Genomic DNA, 12,812 nt, shown 5'->3' on the forward strand with positions numbered 1-12,812 from the left:
ACTCAAATCACAATAGTGACGACTTCACAAATTACAAAAAAGCTGCAAAATAGAATGACATTTTTTTTGTTCACCACTTTTATTTATATTGTTTACAAATTCTCAGTCTTTTTCTTCATTTGAAGAGACGCTTGAGACGAACGCAGCGACATTACAAAGCCGCAGGAGCTCCGTCACACGTTCTGCCGTCACATCTCTCTCTGAACTGCCTCCACCAGCCAGACGGGAACAGATTCTGCTCTGGAGGGGAGAGAATCGGCTTTCTCAGCACACACTGCATCTCATCCACCGTGCTCCAGACTGCATCTTCATCACTTATTTATTCTCATATTGGTTTATTTATCCGGATTTCATTCGTATTCAACTGTTCGGGGAAAGTTTGTTTCGCTTTTCCCAGTCTGGGCTTCTGGGTGTTGTTCTTCCGGAGGCTCATTATGTGCCGGGGCAGGTGTGTGTGCGGGTGGAGGGAGTGTTTGTGTCCCTGTTGCTCAACATCGGCCACGTCTGAATCATCTGGAGAGCCATCTGTCTGTCTGCCGCTGAGTTTTCCTGCCTGTGTGAAATACTAAAAATAATCAGAAGGCTACATGTGTGGACATGGCGGTCGGACCCCGTCCGTATGCTTCTACCTTCTCTTTTGAGACAAAAAAGTAATTTTCTCTGGTAGAAGAGGAGCTAACAGGAGGGGAGATCAGACTGAGTCAGTATTCACTCCCACTTTGTCTCACTTTGCTTTGGGCAGCTCCGGGATTTAATCAGGAACCGTTACAATCACTGACAGTGTTTTCTCTTTCATCTCCAACTCAGCTTTCACATCGCTGTCAATAAATCTCGTTTAACCCGAAGCATAGAAAATTTGCTTCTTTTTGAATACATTCCAAAAAAAAAAAAAGTATTTTTGTGAGCCTGATGAAGTGTGAGAAAGGAAAAATTCAGCATTTTGGAAGACTGTGTGTGTGTTACTGATGCGCCATCGGGTGACTCTTCAGTCAAAACAAGTCCGTTCTTCCAGATTTCCTCTGATCCGTTTCATTACAGTGAAGCTCGACACCGACACTTTCACAAGCATGCAGAAGGAGAATTAATCGCTCTCCGGTTCTCCAGTTTTGTTCCAGATTTTAGAGAAGGTTCTTGTGCGTTCCTAGTTTCCTGTCCCCTGTCAGTTTGTCCTCATCGTCTCCACAGCTTGGTACCCTTCCTTTGAGTCTTTCCAGAAATTTCTTTTTTAAAAGTCAACTTACCCAAACACTGACACCTCTTACCTCAATGCTCTGGCAGCCGGTGTTTTAAACTGTTAGTATCAGAATTGATAATTCACTGCAGAAGCTATTTACAACCAAAACCACAGCAGAACGACCTCTGACCTTAACCCTGATTAAAGACGTGTTTCTCTAAAAACATCTTGTAAATTGCATTTGCTCATTATGCTTGTAGCTGTAATCGGGTTGCTGCAGAGCATATACATGCAGTTGCAAATGAATTGCAGATAACCGTAATTTATGCACGGCTGTCAAATGAGGTTGAAACAAAATGGGGAGCAGACGGAAGCGGGGCCGAGCCACGCCAACACTGATGGAGCTGCTGATTAGGTCTGTGACTGCAGTGATTCTCCATCAGTTATCTCTGAATATTCAGTGTTCGGTGTTGACTCGAGCATTTACAGAAGTGCAGTTGGAGGATTTATCTCTTACATCCATAAAGAGACAGACTTGTTTCCACACCTGTCCAGTTCCAGCAAAGAAAACTAATAAACTTTTTGTTTTCTTTTGTCAAATTGTTTCATTTTCTAACTGTTCATCAAAAAAAAAAAAAAAAAAACTACTGCTAGGATTGTTTTGGAGATGTGAAATTATTGACGCGAGTGTGAAATAAAACCCGATCCCTTTGCTTGGGTAACAGATTTTATATGAGCACATTTCATTCATAGTGCTGGCGCTCATAAAAAGTAAGAGGGTAAATGTCCCTGCAGGGATCTGCACCACGCTCAGCGAATATTGTTTCTTCATTATAAACTGTGTCAGACAGCGAAGAGACAAAACATAAAAGTGCTCATGTAGATGGAAACAGAGTTTGATGCACGGCGCCCCGTTTGACATCCGTCCCCACAACACGATGCGGGAGAAAAACAAGCAAGCACAGGATAATTAAAGAGTACCTGACGACAGGATGTGTGTCACTGGGCTGGCAGATGTTCTCGTGACACATTTTCTCGGCAGTGTCAAAAGAAAGAGAGCATCAGAGAAGAAACTGTCTCCTGTTGGACGGCCTCTTCCTGCCCGAGCGTCACATCGGCGTGTAACAAACACGAGTCACAAAAGGTCGAGTCACAGCGAGGGTGAGCTGAAAGGAGACGGTCCTGCAGAGGTTTCTGCAGTCTCTTTCAGTTTGATAGCGAGTTATCCTCCAACTTCTCCTGCCAACATGGTCAATTAACCCCCGACCTTTATTCACCAGGTACTTTTCATACCGTGAGATTCAGCTCAAAGTGCTTGACATGGTAGAAACAGAGGCCTGCCCTTCGCCCACAGACAGACGGTCTAAAAGCCAAATTAAAAAAGTGGGTCTTGAGCCTGCTTTTAAAAAATGTCAATGCTCTTTCCGCCTATTCAGGCGCCGACTCTCTGTCTGGTGTTCTTTTCAAAGAATGAGCACGACTGAAACTACTGAATCTGAGGAAACCAGGGGTTTGGTCATGGAAACGGGTTGAATTTTATCTTTCTGCATTCCCTGATCAATCCATGATCCTTGTTTGACTATCATCTCTCTAACAAGGAGCTTAGCAACAACATTCACTACAGGTGTTGAGTTGTACAAATCAACATTGAGTAGAAGTTTTTTCATCAGTCTTTATTTATTGATTTCGACAAACAAGCCGAAGTGAAATCTCAAGTCAACAGAGATGAGAATTTTCTGTCTACTGTCTTAGTTTTCCTTTCAATGACCCCCAATGGATTTTTTAACTTTGTGCCCAACTGTTCTGCACCCATTTGTCTCCCAGAAACAGCAGATATTTGCTGAAGGCAGCGACAAACAATGCATTGTATTTAATTTTGCAGGAGACGCTGGGAGTCCATCTCCATGCATTATTGAACAAAACCAGGCAAGAATCGCTCTGTTGTACATTTTAAGGTTGGAGAAGTACTAGTGGCACGTAGGGCCTGATTTCTAAAGACTTGGTACTAAGACAGTTAAACTGAGAGACACGGCTGAATCTAATGATTCTGTCCTCACCAAGAACTGAGCAAAGGTAAGTAATGAGCCTGTCAATGAAAGCAGGTGTGCTGAAGCAGAGTGAGAACTAAAACATGCTGGATAGGGCTCTCCAGGAGCAGGGTTGGAGACAATGATGATGGGATGGGTACCGAATTCGACACTTTTATAGGTCCATCCATCCAGCCATTTTTCAACCACTTATCCAGGACCGGGCTGCAGGGGCAGCAGTCTAAGCAGGGATGCCCAGATGTCCTTGTTCGTAGACACTGTAGCTCTTCTGAGAGGATGCCAAGGCCTTTCCAGGCCAGCCAAGAGGCATAGTCTCTCCAGCGTGTCCTGGGTCTTCCCCGGGGTCTCCTCCCCATGGGACACCTCGACATCCTGAACAGATGCCTGAGCCTCCTTGGCTGGCTCCTCTGTATGTGGAGGAGTAGCGGCTCTACTGCAAGCTCCTCCCTGGTGACTGAGCTCCTCGCCCTATCTCTAAGGGAGCGCCCAGCCACCCTACGGAGGAAGCTCATTTCGGCCGCTTGTATCCGGGATCTTGTCCTTTCGGTCATGACCAAGAACTCATGACCATAGGTGAGGGTAGGAGCGAAGATTGACCGGTAAATTGAGAGCTTCACCTCCCGGCTCAGCTCCCTCTTCACCACAACGGACCGATACAACGACCGCATCACTGAAGCTGCTGCACCGATCCATTTACATGTAGTGACCCAGTTCTGTTGGTACTACCGAGTACTGATTCAGATAAAATCGAACGGCACCATGTTTCGGTACCTAAACGCATCCTTGCAACCGTGAGGGAGTGGATGAGTTGGAGATTTTCTGTGTTGGACCTGAACACAGCATTGCACACACTCGAGCGTAATGGCATCAGCAGCAACATGTCAACAAAGCAAGTGTGACTCAAAAGCACTCAAAAGTATGCCTCCACTTCTTAAAATACAAATCCTTCTGCTGTAATGTTACGAAGCACCTGTTTAAGCACAAGAGTTTTCTCAAGACTGAGGAGTGCACAGATTCAAATCTATGGCTACAACTCCTGCGCTCTGTACCGTTGACATGCTAGCCTCACACACACAAAAGCAATGAAAATTGGTACTGTTGAATATCAGTACCAATTTCCAGGTGTATTAGTACAGTATCAATTAAAATGTGAACAGTACCCATCTCTAGTCGACATCGTTGTATGTCTTGGACTTTACAGTAAATATTTCTGATTTTGGTTAAAGCCTAAAGTAGAAATGTGCAAGTGACTTCTAAAGACTTCATTCAGTAATGCAATTAGAATCCAGCTTTTAGGAATTAGCATTGTCAATAACTTGTCAAAATGCTAATCACGCTAAAGTTAAGATTTTTTATGATACAATTAAGAAACCAGATCAATAACAGTAAAAAATCTCCAACAAGGAATTGAACAGCGGTAACAGGAGACCAAACGCCAGCGTGTTCGAAAACCTTTTCAAATTCCTGAATTAAATCACAGCTCCAACCCACAGAGATTCTGCTGTAATGCAAATGCTTTCACCTTATTTATCACACATCTTTTTGACATTTATGAATGCCATCGCAGCTCCTTTTCTCTTGTTGAGCTGAAAAACATTTGCTCTTCAGAAACTGTCGAAGCTATCATTCACAAATCATCTGTTATTGTAGGTAAACTATCTTTCTGCAAGCTCGGCCTGCGCCTCCTGAATGTGAAACAGCTCTGGAAATGCCGTGAGTGCCAGCAAGAGGCAAATGACCGATCCGGGAGAGACTGAATGAATGATTTAACGGGGGATTGGTTGGTCATAGAGCTCAACAAATCCTGGTATTTTAGCAGCTCGGAGTGGTGAATCAGACAAATTGGGATAATAGCGCACACTTGTGTACAACCCCTGCTTAAAGGTTACAAAAAGGACCGGATGCCCCTGATTCCAGCGCCCGACCGGCGGCTTCATGCACTGTTGGATGATCTGACAAGCACTTCATTTGAGCCACGCTGAGACCTTTAGCCGTTTGTTTGCGGAGCAACACAATCGGCCTCGGCCGTGTGTGCGTGTTTGCCAGCGGTCCCGATCCGGCGGGGCCCGCTTTGAAGAGGGCCGGCGCGGTTTAATTAATCTGCCGTTGAGAAATGTCTGGGCCGGCTTTAACAGGCGAGCTGGCAGGCTGACAGACAGGCAGATGTTCAAACAGAGTGTGCATTCTTCCTTTGTGAGGCGGCGTGGCCGCGTTTGGCCGCGTTTAAAACGCGTTGGAGATGGAGATTAGGCGCAAGCTGTGCGACCGGTGCGCAGAGGGTCGAGCGGGCAGGCGGACAGGGGGGCAGGTTTTACATATCAAAGGCGAGGTAGCAGAGGGACGAGAGGGAACGTCGGGCTCATTTCGGCTACGTGTATCGTGATATCCGGAGCTTTAGGACCAGAACTCAGCTCGGACGATTAGTGATTCGGTGAAGTAAGACAGCAGCGCCGTGGACAGATTTATTAACCAAAAGCAGCTTCCAGAGAAAGTGGTGTTATCACTAATTTAAGAGTTAGAGTCAGATTTTCTTAGATGTTGTGTAGGCTATACTGTGTGCTAAATTGCATGCTAATGCAAATGGGTCGGGTTTTTGATTTGCAAGCATTTTGTATGAGTGGCGTCAGACACAAGCAGGACTGTTCAAATCTGGGGGTTTTAGGCCCCGTTTACCCGGGAAGAAATTACTGGAAACTGTATTTTTTATGTGTTCGTTTATTTGATTGAATGCAGTGTTGAACCCGTCTCTGTCCTGACCTGTCCTCTCCATGTGTCCCAGCAGGTCAGACGACATTCGAAGGGCATTTGTATGGACAGATGACAAAGCTGCACTATTTCAGACGACTCAACTATGAAACAGCTGAATTCCAGGAGAATCTGGGCTCAGACTAATGACACTCTGGAGGCTGCTGTTGTTACTGTCCATCTTCTTGTCCTTGTGCAGAAGAACGAGCTACTACTGGTGTGGCGTTCAGGCACAGTGTTTCAGGAAAGTTGTGTTCTCCACTGTTTCCATGGCAACGGAGTTTCAATGTTGTCCATAAGTTGTATTTTCCACATTTCCATGGAAACGGACCACTTGAAAACATTGTTGTATTAAATGAGGCCTAAATCCATTTAACCTTGGTATTGTTATTCCATTTACTACTTTTTGTCAAACTGAGCCATGTAGCTTTTGAAGCAAGATACACAGAATTATCCTTAAATCTTTTTATTTCACCTTTTTTTTTTTTTTGTGAGCTTGGTTAACACAAACTCATTTTTCCATGTTTGATCCAGTTGACATAATTTACATTAAAATGGTTTCTCTTATCATGAAGTTGATTGTATCACAGTCTGGAATATATTAACATTTCATTAGAAAACTCTCAGCAAATACTCATATTTAGTGTCTGGTTTAAGTTGACAAAGGGAGTTAAGTGAGATTACATTACTTAAAAAAAAAAAAAAGCGGTAGAAAATGGATGGATGGACATTACTTAAAAATAATCAAACACACGATTCAACAAATGCAGTATTCCGATACCTAAATCTCTACCAGAAAGAATAACATGGAACCATTCATGTAATTTTCAGGTAATTTGGTTCTTCTGCTTCTTTTTTTCACTCTGCAGACACCATGCTATCCAAACACAGGCTGAACCTTCAACTCTGGTTAAATAAAGTACAGTTAAATAAAGTACCGGGTGCCAGACCCGCCACGGCTCCGGAAGATTCCTGTTTTTTGGTGTGCAAATCGCTTTGCTTGGTTGGAAACTTGTTCGCTGAACACATACTCCTAAATTTCAGCAGCAGCTGTCTAGTTGGAAGGTAGGATGATTCACTTTGTGAGATGAGAGGATTTTTTTTTCTTTTTTTTCCCCACCGGTATAAATGTTGTTCATCAAAGTGAAACACGGCTTCCATCAAGAAAATTACCACCGGTTGCCGGTATGACTGCCAAATAAAAATTCTGCTGCTCCGCATTGGTGCCAATTACACCTAATTTAAAGGCACAAAGCCTCACAATTGAATTAAAAATCTGAAGTAGTCAAACTTTCTGTATTATCCCTCATGCTAATTGTACCTCAATTATCATGATTTGCTGAGTCGCAGACAGGAACATATGCAGCACCAAGTCAGGATAATTAGGTTTATTTTAGTTGCACATCAGTGTACATATAAAAACACATATTGTGATATTATGGTTGCAGAAAAGACAGCTGGTTTCCTTTTAGTTGCACAAAATGTTATACTCCCCAAAAAAAACCCATCAGAAACCCAAAGCCGCTGCTTTACTTTACGTAAAAAGTTTTGCTCTAGATTAGTGAAGACTGGTAAAAACTGACAGCGACTTCTGCCTGGTCTGAGTGAGAATGTAGAACACCATCTGCAGGTCAGCGGTGTTTTTCAGTGCTCTGGGTCCTGGATCACTTTCATCTGTGGAGGTTTTCTGGCGTCAGGATCTCCCACCATGCAGTCCAAGTTTCCCTCCTGTCAGTCAGCAGCCGACGAACAAGTGCAGCTTCCCAATTTACTGTTTTACTGGACAGCTCGTCTCTCTGCCTCCATCCTCCGTGTCTCGTCTTTAAACTCGCCGCTGTGGACTCTGGATGAATATGACCAAAAATTAATTAAAACCTCCTCCTGCCATGAAGGCCGCCAGAGAAATCTAGTTTTACATTTAGCTCCTGATTGATCTTCATTTACCACAATAAACATGAGTCATATAGAAAGAAGCATCAGCAGGTGAGGGAGAACGAAGAACAAAGAACTGGTTGATTTTTGAAGAACGGTGAGTTCATTTGACCCATCGACCTTCAGTATAGACAGGAAAACAAGAATTCCATTGTCTGATACCACGGCAGCAGTTAACAAACTAAATAAATTCTCTGTGAGCTTTCCTCTTGTCCATATTGACAGAGATTTGGATTTTACCGAACTCAGAAACCTGTGGAGGGTGAAATGATAAAGAGAAAGCAGTTTGCTGTATTCCTCTGTGAGATGTAACTGGTAATGTTGATTTAAAGCGAAATCTAAGCCTGCAGCTGTTTGTTCGCTACGACTTTACCTGTATCGTCACTGAGGCTCTGTTTGCATGATTTTTCAAGTGAAAATGCATCTTTTTGTCATTTTTGCTTCAGAAAAGTTTAGCATTTATAGACAATAATGTTTTATAAATGCCAAAAAAAGTCATCTTTTGAAATGGAAAAGGAAGAAACTCTGCAAACGATGCAGTTAGTCTGCCAGGCTACAATGTGGCGCTATTTGTTGTTTTGGTATCGAACAGTTAATGACTACATTATTAATGACTACATAGCGTACTACCAATGCTATACAAAATGCACATACACAGCAAAAAGTACCACACAAGGTCGTTTATTCAAAATTCAGCACAGGCTATTTAAAAAAAAATTGGCAATATGCTGCTCTGTGACTACTCGGCCAGCAATGTTGTCCGGGTAGACGGGAGCATTTTCCCAGACTTCAGCAGCCACTGGAGGCGGGGCCTCTCCTTGCGTAAACCTGCTGTGTTGTGCAGCACTGTGCATGCTGCAACGATGCTCTGGGTGGGGAAACCCTCTGGTGGTGCAGGCACTGAAATCGTGATTTCAGAAGGCCAAAGGTCATCTCAATGTGAGCCCTTGTCCTGCTGTGTGAGTGGTTGTAGGCCTGCTGCTGTGGGCTTTGGGGGTCAGCAAGAGGAGTCAGGAGAAATGACTCGCAGGAACAGCCTTTGTCACCCAGCAGCACTCCAGAGAATTCACCTAATAATAAAATGCATAACTTCTTAATCTATATAGTTACACACTCATAATATCCAAGGTGCTTACAAATGTAATGCGTGGAGTCGTGGACTGAATCAGGCCACTTCGCCTCCAGATTGCTAACAAGGCAGTTAGCATCACAGATGAGCTGAAAAGGTGAAATGTAACCTTTTCCAGATCCTATAGGTACAAAATTGAAGAATCTATATAGGTCTGACTCCCTACAAATTAATCTTACCTGAACATTGATGCTGTGGATAGATTTCCTGTTGATATAATCTCCCTCATGTTGAATTCTAATGTGGGAGCAGTCCACTGCACCAATCAACGTTTGGAAAAGCTGTAACACAAAAAAGTATCCAGCTGGAACTGACTGAATTGGAATCCATATTTGCAAGCTGAAACTGATGTTACCTGCAATCTTGTGGAAGTCCTCCTTGATGTAGAGCAGTCTTCTGCGGCCAGGAAAGGTGACGAAGATGTGGATTAGTGACTGCAGGACCAGGCAAACGCATCTAACTGCGTGGCAAATGGTTCCTTTATTGAGGTTCTCTGCATTCCCAGCAGAATACAGGAAATTCCCACTTGCCAGGAAGCTCAATGTTACACAGACCATCTGCGGTACAGTTAGGGCGTGGCTTCGAGTGGTCTGGTGCTGTGTTTTAGGACCGAGGAGCCTACATAGGTACTTCAGTCCATCGCGTGATTAGTATTGCAATATAACCCTAGGACTGACAATAATGAGACCAAATGAATAGATAGAAAGATTGTCTGAGTAAAAAAGTGGCGTCAGAATGATGTGGGATCCTTTCACTCCTAAAGGTGGAGTCCTAAAATAGGATGATTTTCCTATTTTCAGGAGACAGTTAAGACAAAATGATATATCTGTTATACTGTAGTCCATTGCAGTGGTGTGATATATTTATTTTTCCTTTGTTTCTCCTCTTTTCTCGTTCTGTAGCTTTAGGGGGTTTTTTTCACGTCAGTTTGGTTTAGTACCAATTTCAGTAAGGTCTGTTTTTTTCCCATTTTCTTTATAATAATTTTAAACCTTTCATTGTAGGACTTGTATTAATAAAGAGGATTCTTAAATGTCTGTGTTAAAAGTTATGTTTGTCTTCATATAATCTGTGCAAATAAATAACACTAAAGTCAACCAGCAAATAAAATGACTACAGTTGTAAGATTTGGGTGCAGGATGATTAAATAATGTAATGTATAGAAAAAGCATGGACATGCTGTAAACCATGCTCATTTCTCACATTACAGACAGCAGAGCCAGCGCAGGATTAATCTTAAGCCAGGTTTACACTTGCACAACTTTTTGCCACGATGTTGTCGTGGCAAGGCGTTGCAAGTTCGAGTCACGAACCGGCAGGCTTCCACACTGTTCACGACTAGTTCACGGACAGAAAGGGGGCTTCCCCAACCCCGGGTCATTTTTGGATTTGCTGTGGAACAGACAACATGCTGAATGCCAGAGACACCATCACTGCAGAGAAGAGAAGATACCTGAACCTGGCAGCTGCTCTGTGTTGAAGAGCAGCAGAAAAGGCGCTGCCCAGGGCCCCGAGCTGAAGGGGGCCGCGAGCTGAAGGGGGCCCCGACGGACGGCTGACAACAGCAGTGCCGCCTTAACCTATCCATAGGCCCCGGGCTAACCCAGAATTATAGGCCCCCCTTAGCAGTGCCGGCACCACCAGGCCTAGCCCTAACCCTAACCCTGACCCATGCAAAACACCCAAAGCAAATATATTTTAAAGAACATCTCTCAGTACATTGTTTTCCAAACTCTTATGATTCTTTAATGCACACAATTTTAATAAAACGGAACTGTCTATAACGACTACTGCATAAATAATAAAATTAGAATAGAACTTAAAAGCTAGTCAAAAAAGTGCACTGAAATTCTTTAAACATTCAAAAACAGTTTGCCAGTATTTATAACAATGATAGTAAAATAATACAGATTAGCAGCACAAAACTTAAAGGTGCCTTGCATTATTAGCATAGAATTCACAAACAATCACTTACTGTAGAAATATAATGCACTGAAATACTTCAAACATTCAATAACGGCAAATATTGACTGTAATAGTGGTGAAATAATACACAGGTCACCATCACAAATTGTTAAAAGTGCTTTCTTCTGGACTTTCTGGTTGAGAAATCTTTGATTATGTCAGTAAAGTCTAAGCCACAACGGATGTCACTTTCAAGGGACATGAGTGAGAGACAGGTAAGTCTCTCTTGGTGCATGCCTGATCTTAAGCGGGAGTTTACTAAAGAAAGTTTTGAGAAGGAGCGCTCCCCAGCAGCATTGGTCACAGGCAAAGTTAGGTATATCCGTAGAGCAATGTCAACATTGGGAAAGACTGACTGAAGTTGTCGCTTTCTAATGGTTTTTAGTAGATCTGACACAGAGGTGCTGCTGCTGGTTGACAGTGTTGTAATGAAGTGTTTAAAATGGACCACCTCATCAATAGAATCTTCAGACAGATCAGTTTTGTATTTCTTATAGAGATGTGTTGCGGCAGAATGAAGGTTTGCAGAAGATATGCTGTCTAAGTTGCACAAGAACCCAAACATTTCACTTAAGCCATCATATGCTTTATATCTGCGGTCTAGTTCTGCCACAAGGCGGTCAATGATGGTGAAGTAAACAAATGTACGGAATCTTTGTTGTCCAGGAATCTGTGTGTCAGGCTCCTGCGTCTCGTCATCTCCTCTTTCTTTTTCTTTGACGCTGAGTGTCTGCTCTGTAGTCAGAGGACACAGTGGGGGACATGTTTTTTCCAGCTGTCTCAAATGTTTCAAAGTGGTCTCTGAGCCCTGATACATAGTCCCGCAATGATTTGACTAAGCCCACTGCATTGATACGGTCAAGATTGACAGCTCGAAGAGCAGTGCTTACATTGTTGAAGCGCTGCAAAATGGTGTTCCACACATTGCACATAATCGCTATTTCAAGTCTGTCCATTTTGTTGTGCAGTGCCCTGGCCTCTTCTCTAGTACTCAATTTGTTTCAAGGAAGCCTGAATGTTAGCATAGTTTTGGCACAGTGCTTTTGTTGCATCTGCATGTGCAGACCATCTTGTATCTGACAGTGATTTTAAAGTGTCTATACGATTGCTTTCACTGGGTTGCAACCCAGCCTTTATAGTCTGCCACCTGGAAGTGCTTTTAGAAGCAAATTTAAACAAGGTTTGAGCAAAAGCTAAAAAATTGCTCAGTTTCTTCACAACAGTTGACAGTATTCACACCCACAAGGTTGAGTGTGTTGTGCTGCACATGGTACCCACTCAGCGAGTGGGTTGACTTCCTTCACACGCGCCTGCACCCCTTTGTATGTTCCAGCCATGTTGCTAGCATTGTCGTAGCATTGTCCCCTGCAGTTTTTCATGTCGATTCCCAACTCTTCCAGAACAGTTGACACACACTGAAACAGACTTTCACCAGTGTGACTCTCTATTGGCAGAAATTTCAAGAAACGCTCCTCAATGCAACCCTCTGGAGACACGTATCTGAGTATAAACGTCAGTTGATCAATGTGAGAAATGTCCGGGGTCGAGCCAACACTGATTGAAAAGTGTTTTGCAAGTTTGACATGGGCAACAATCTCTTCCAGGACTTTTTTGCCCATCAATTCAATAAACTCCTCGCAAATGTTAAGTGATAAATATGAGGGCGTTCCGCTTCCAACATTGCCAAATTTCTCAATATGAATCTTCAGAAAGTGGTCTAATTGACTTGTAAGTTCGAGACACCCCAAATAAGTACCACTGTTGACCTGACCAAATCTGTGGCTGCTCCCTCGGAAAGCTAGTCCCCGTTCTGACAAAA

General features: G+C 43.2%; 1 pseudogene; it reads right to left on the reverse strand.

Moving 5' to 3' along the window:
• LOC115386653 (ATP-sensitive inward rectifier potassium channel 15-like) overlaps window positions 1-12,330 on the reverse strand; it is a 76,362-nt pseudogene extending 64,032 nt beyond the window's left edge.
• Between the last annotated feature and the right edge of the window lie 482 nt (window positions 12,331-12,812).

The sequence above is a fragment of the Salarias fasciatus genome, chromosome 4 (genome assembly GCF_902148845.1).
Source record: "Salarias fasciatus chromosome 4, fSalaFa1.1, whole genome shotgun sequence".
NCBI classification, from domain to species: domain Eukaryota; kingdom Metazoa; phylum Chordata; class Actinopteri; order Blenniiformes; family Blenniidae; genus Salarias; species Salarias fasciatus.